General features: G+C 39.3%; 1 non-coding gene across 1 annotated transcript; it reads right to left on the bottom strand.

The window, feature by feature from the left end:
* Positions 1–6,129: 6,129 nt before the first annotated feature.
* Positions 6,130–6,327, bottom strand: LOC111727928. The gene has a single exon (XR_002775353.1). It is a non-coding gene; the product is annotated as a small nucleolar RNA SNORA73 family (small nucleolar RNA).
* Positions 6,328–6,866: the final 539 nt, after the last annotated feature.

Genomic DNA, 6,866 nt, shown 5'->3' on the forward strand with positions numbered 1-6,866 from the left:
ATGAATATGCATAAATCATAACAAATTTCTGCTTCTATGATAAGTTGGAGATTCATGCAAAAAATTGAATTTTTCTGGATGCCCTTCCCACACACAGTTAGATAAAGCCATACATATAGAATTGTATGTATATGTGTATATGTGTGTGCATAATTGGCCTTTAATTCCTAAGCATAGAAATAACTTTAATAAGGAGTTTTAATCATTAACATTGCTGTTTGCATTGGGGTCATGTTTAAATATATAATTTAGACATTTTTTACCTAAGTTATTATTAAGGAATTATCACCAAGGCATATACATCACACACAGTCAGAGTCCACATCTCCCAATGAAGAAAGTGAGGCTGGCTCAGTTTAAGTGAGTGTCTCAGAGCTCACTGTAAGTTAAGAGCTGATCATAACTCATCAGTGTAATGCTGTGCCACTGATCCATGCAGTTGGCTTTAGGGGAGTGATGGCCAATGCCTGCAAAGCTAAAGCACTGTGGCTGATCCACATTCACCTGTGACTGCTGCAGGGTCAAAAATATCTGACAAAGGAAAATGGTTCTGCAAAATGTTTAAGTGACTTAAAAGGCTTTTTTAAGAAACAAGTTTGGATAGACCAACTCCAACTGAGATAGAAACATGTCTACCAATGACAACAACTAGCTCGACTGACTTGAACTTAAAAATAATGATAAATAATAATAGGAAAGTTATCTAGTTAAAGTTGAGAACTGGGAACTTAGGACAGGGGCACATTCAGCCTGCTGGATTAGCCAGGCCTTCAGTTCTCAGCAAAGAAGCGTTTGCTGCTTTCAGACTGAGACTGAAGTTTGACTGGCATTTTCTAAATCAGATAGCTCTAGAGTAGAAAAGAGTATCTGAATCAACTTTCTTTGTTTCTTTTTTACCCATTTTTCTTTAAGAATGCAGTTTATTTATCTGTAATTCCCTAAAGCCCCCCTGCTTATCATAAGAAAACAATTTCAAAAATAATGTTTATTTTTATTATTAAAAAAGCTGTTTTCTCCATTATAGATTAGTCACTTAACAAATCACTTCTTAGGTCTTGTTGTCCATTTTCCTGATGGGATATTGAGGCCAAAAATGATGAAAGCCCTTATTCAAGTAAGCAAATTTATGAGCAGAGTCCCAAAATTATCTTACTGACTTTTTTCAAAATGCTAACTTACACACATTGAATCTGATTCCCTCGTCAAAAAATTAGAAATTCAAGTGTCATAATTTGAGCTAATAGATAAATAAATGCCCTCTCCCCTCAAAATCATTCAGGTCAAGAATGGCCTTCTCCTATAATGAAATCACAAATATTAATTCCACTATTTTAAGTTCCTTTTATGTGTCAGAAGGTTTCCATATATTATTTTAATCAAGTCTCATGATCACTCTGAGACTTGAGTATTATACAAAGAGGAAACTGAGGGCTCAGAGATGGTAAGTGACCGAGCTACACCGTATTCATCTGTGAAAGCCACATTCACATCCAGATTCCACATCTAGAATTTCTGAGACCAAAACTCTTCTTTCCGCTACACAAACTGTCCCCTTTGGCACTGAAGTTCCAGACATGGGATAGAGAGCACCTTGCAGGGTGAGATGATGAGATCGTGAGATTGCCCCTTGAAAAAAATAGCAGAGACAGTATTGTACGCATAAGAAAAGACCAGGAGGTAGAGAGCTCCTTGCCAGACACAACAGGGGGAAACCGGGACATAACCAAGGCCCTTTGATGACAGTTCCTGGTTGTACTAATGGTGAAGAGTAGCCCTAAATTTAGCACGTTCCATCTCAGTGGGGCATTTATTGAAACCGAACAGCTTCATTTCCACATACAGATGAACTATGGAAAATAAACATATTCGGAAAATGTTTCTCTGAGTGAACCAATTCTTGCACATTATTAGAAATCATATTGATGGTTTTGGTTTCCTTTTTTAAATTTCAGAATGGCATGGTTATAATATTGGTAATGTGAATGGCTTTTTTACAGTTTGAGTCAAAGTTATAAATGAGCCCATCAGCTGGATAATGTACATTGTACCCATTAAGGGTGAATCCACCCCTCCCCCCACCTGCTTGCTTTCCATTGAGTTTTAATACCATCTGTGCACAAGGTACACAGATTCATGTTGATTGATTCATTCAATCTACTACTGAGTGCATGTGGTGTTTTTCCATTCTTGTGATACTTCACTTAGTCAGCGGTTCTCGGCTTGTGGGTTGTGACTGCTTTTAACAATGATAATACATTGCGGCATTAGGAAGGTTGAGAACCCCTGACTTAGAAGAATGGTCTCCACTTCCACTTACTGTTTTTTCAATGTCTGAGTAGTACTACATGGTATGCATATACCACATTTTATTCAACAGCTCATGTATTGATGGGCACAGGGTCGATTCCACGTCTTTGTGCTTGTGAATTGTTTCTAATTTGTGTATTTTTTAAAGGATTGCTTTCATTGTCATTCTGACTATTAGGTCTGAAAATCCCAAATAGCCCCAACAGACGAATTCGAGACACACTCCGATGTAAAAGGCATGAGGTGAGATTTTATTCAGACCCAGGTCTGGACTCTCCTGGCATGCAAGCCTAGGACGAGCCCCGAACTCGGGGTGAAGGCAGTTTTTATGGGGTACAGAAAGCAAAAAAGGGGAAGAAGGGTACGAGTACATTTTTGATTGGTGGTTGGTGATATCATTAGTAAAGGAGGATTTGCATTGGTAGCTGATGATTTTACTAGTAAAGGTGAATTTGGATTGGTACAGGTGAGGGGTGGGGGGTTTCTTAACCGGGGCTAGAGTTGGTGCAGCCTGATTAGGTGGCTGGAAGGAAATTACCTGTATTTCAAGGTAATGGAAATTTATTGTTTATTATAGCAGCTGTTTGCCTAAGGTGACTCAGTTTACGGCTCAGTGGCTGTGCAACCTGGGGTGGGGGGAGGCAGCAGGGAGTGGCCCTGCAGGTTTCAATGGTAGAGGTTAGGGTGGAAGGGCTAGGAATGGAACTTATGCGGTAAACAGCCAGGAATGGGGTTTGTGCAGTAAACCACAAAATGGAGCTAGTTTGGCTCTCACATGACAAAATTAAAAAAAGAAATGATTCTCCCTCAGCATTCGATCATGCTCTCCTGATTTGATCTAATAGCTGAAGTTGACCACCTGTGAAATGATTCCAGGGTCTGTGCTCATATTGTTGACCTCGGGATCAGATCTGTCCATAAACTGCAAGTTTGTCTTCTGGTTTTAGATGGAGAGAAACACAAATCACCTTTGGTTTGTGTTTCTCTCATAGGTCCTGCTCTTTTTTCACTCTACCGTTAGGAATCAATGTGAATATGTCTGGAAGGACTTTTAATTTTGCTTTGTTTCTTTGGCAAGAGCTTTTAAGCCCGCATTTCCTCCCCACACCCCTATCGGCACCTTCAATCACCTTCAATACCTTTCTTTTTGCTTTCTTCTCCACCAAGGAAGGACTGGCCCGTTAGTCATCCCTGCCGCCCTCCAGTTCCTCAAAGAGTCTATGTTCCCTGACACTGTTTTGGCTTATTTTATAAGGTTTTTTTTTTATTATTATTAAATCATAGCTGTGTACATTAAGGCAGTCATGGGGTACAATGTGCTGGTTTCATATACAATTTGAAATATTTATAAGGTTTTTTCCCTTGATTTTACCTATTCCCTTGGGCTTATACCTGACTGATACTCTCAAGAAAGTGAATAGTGAGAATAAGCTGGGAAATAATTTGGTTAGGAAAAAAAAAGTCATTGCTTATGACTAGATTCATTAAGCACTCTGGGCATTGTAGAAAAACTATTTTCCTACCCATATGGCATCATTTGTCATGGCACTAGAGATGGGTGTCCCATCAACACACGGAGGCAGTGACCAAGAAGTAGTCACTATTGAAGCATAAAAAACGCTGCCTTCTATGAGTTATGAATTTTTTTGTCCATAAGCTTAAAAATAATAAAAGATCTGCCAGCCCTAAAACATGTCCAAGGAGATTATGCGGCAGCGTATGTGAGTGCCTACGTTCCCGTGATACTAGTTTCTGTTTACTTTATAAAGTACTCAACACATCAGCAATCATAATGCCAACACAGTGGAAGTTCCAGGGTTAAAAGTTCAGTTACAAAAGTATCCTATTAGCAGACGTGTGAACACAGCAGGAACATGAGAGCTGCTTATGCCAGTTCAGCACCTCTCTCTGTTTTTCCCCTTCCTTTCCATCCACCCCCTTTATTCTCCGCCATTTTGCTTCCCCACCTGCCCTGTAGCTTTTTATCTTTTTGTAATGTTTGTCTGTTGTTAACCTCCCTTCATTATTTTTCTCCTTCCTTTGATTTCTTTTCTTAATTTCTTTCTTTCCCTTCTTTCTTTTTCTTCTTCGTATTTTTTTTTATAAATAAGGTAATCTTTATTTTTAATTCATAAAAACTTACAGGTTTTACAAGGCAAATTACAGATCCATACACTGGACAAAATCAAAACCAATACATCACTCTTTAATGACTGGGGGAAAAAAGCTAAGCAATCTTAGAGTTATCATATCATAGGCACAGACCATATTTTCTTATCATACACACCAACACCCAGCCCCATCTGGAATTGGGCGTAAGGTTAAGTCTGTCATTTGTGATGATGTAACCAATTCCCATATGACTCCATCGTCATTAACAGACTTTGTGTTTAAAGGGCAGTTTTTAAAAAGGTATGGTTTATGCCCTCTTTTTCCAGGCATGTGCCAAAGATTCAAACTCTCTCTGCTCTACATGTACCAACCCTTTGCTAATCAAAGGATGCGAAATAAAGTATTAGTTGCCAATGCCCAACAGTGTAACACAAGGTGTCCATAAGTTCCTGTACAATTGAAAATAGTAACTTTGTAAGTATAAGTGATAGAATCTGTAAAAAAGATTCGAAAGAATAAACTTTTTTTTATTGTTCTTTTTAATTTTCAACGTGTCCAACATCAATACCAATACAAAGGGTAATATGATTCTGTAGTTCTTGGAAAACATTTTCAAGCTGATTTTCAGTTATACCAACAATCACATCAGTTATCCCAGCTTGCGAGTCTTCTAAATATTGTGACTTGGTTAAAAAAACATGAGTTTTCCATGTCCCCATAAAAAGAAACCCAATAAAGCGAACATGGAGGCCAAGAAAATGGTCCACCTCTTCCTATCCATCTGTTAGGGAATTTCTCATATAGAATCTGTCTAACATGCAAAGCCAAGTGACAAGGAACACCATCGTTTTGAAACACTGTATTCTCTATCAGTTCTAATTGTTCAAGCTGAGGAATAAAGTAATTTTGAAGCATTTCTAATTAGTTTTCACCATTAACAATACCCCATTCATAAAAGAATGGCCCTATGACTCAATTTTTTCCCAAAGCACACCACACATTAACTTTGGGAGAATCTCTTTCATGTTCAACACACTCACGTGGATTTTCAGTTCCCCAAACATGACAATTCTACCTGTTGACCTTGCCACTAATGTGGGAGGTTGCTTCACCAGAGAACATTAAATTACTCAAAAATGAATCATCGTTGCTAAGTTTTTTGGTGACAGAAAGTCGTGCATAATAATTTTCTTCTAACGACATTTGATGCACTTGAATTTTGTCCACTTTCACATGAAGTCTTGTCTGCAGAACCTTCTGCACAGTAGACTTTGGAAGCCTCGGCTCTAGGGATACCTGTCTTAATGACTTTTTTGGACTTGTCTCAAAGGTTTTTTCTACAGATGCTACAGTTTCTTCACTTATCCACGGCCTACCAGAACATGGCTTATCACTGACAGAACCTGTTTCTTTAAATTTTTTCATCTGCTTGGATATGGAATTCCTGTGTGATGCTTCTTTCTTGTAATGTTTTCTAAACCTTCTTTGGATGGCAGCAGATTTTAATTCAAACAACAAAGTCAACAGTGATTAAAGTCGTGACTATTTTAAATTTCACATGAACTCCATGGACACCCTGTACAGCTCTTCTTTCTCCAGGAGTTACTGAAATGATCAGTGAATTCCCAGGAGTTTACTCGAATTGTTAGCAAATTCTGCAAAAAAGATTTTAATCTATCAATAGGTAAACCAAGTCTGGGTGCTCTACAGGGCTGTTTTCCTGCATAGTTTGTCTCCCCAGTCATTGTCCACGGGACCTTAGGAAGTCGTAGGGATGTGCAGGTGCAGACCCCACATCCAGCTTCATCTCCAACATTGTGGAAAGGGACTGTACATGATGGGGCAAAGCCCTGTGCTCTCCTACGCCACCTGGACAGAGCCCAGGGAGAGAGAACTTCTTCATATTTTCTCTCTCATAGTCTAAATTCCTTAGTTCCCATTCTCTCTCTTTCACCAATTTTTATCTGAATTAAAACAAAGTGAGAGAAGTTATTATTGTGCTAAATATAACCCTTCTGTCAGTGACCAAAGTTAACAGTGGGAAGAGGCTAGGTGCAATGGCTTACACCTTTGTGTATTCCCAGGCCTTTAGGAGGCTAAGGTGGAAGAACTGCTTGAGGCCCGGAGTTTGAGACTAGCCTGAGTGAGAGTTTGAACCTGTCTCTTCCAAAAAAAAAAAGGGGGCTCAGCATCCGTAGCACAGTGGTTACAGCGTCAGCCACATACACTGAAGTTAGCAGGTTCAAACTCGGCCCAGACCAGCTAACCAACAATGACAACTGCAACAAAAATAGCCAGGTGCTATGGGTGGTACCTGTAGTCCCAGCTGCTTGGGAGGCTGAGGCAAGAGAATTCCTGAGCCAAGAGTTTGAGGTTTCTATGAGCTATGACACCACAGCCCTCTATTGAGGACAACATAGCAAGACTCTGTCTCCAAAAAAAAAAGG

The sequence above is a fragment of the Otolemur garnettii genome, unplaced genomic scaffold (genome assembly GCF_000181295.1).
Source record: "Otolemur garnettii isolate 467f Iridium unplaced genomic scaffold, OtoGar3 scaffold00131, whole genome shotgun sequence".
NCBI lineage: Eukaryota > Metazoa > Chordata > Mammalia > Primates > Galagidae > Otolemur > Otolemur garnettii.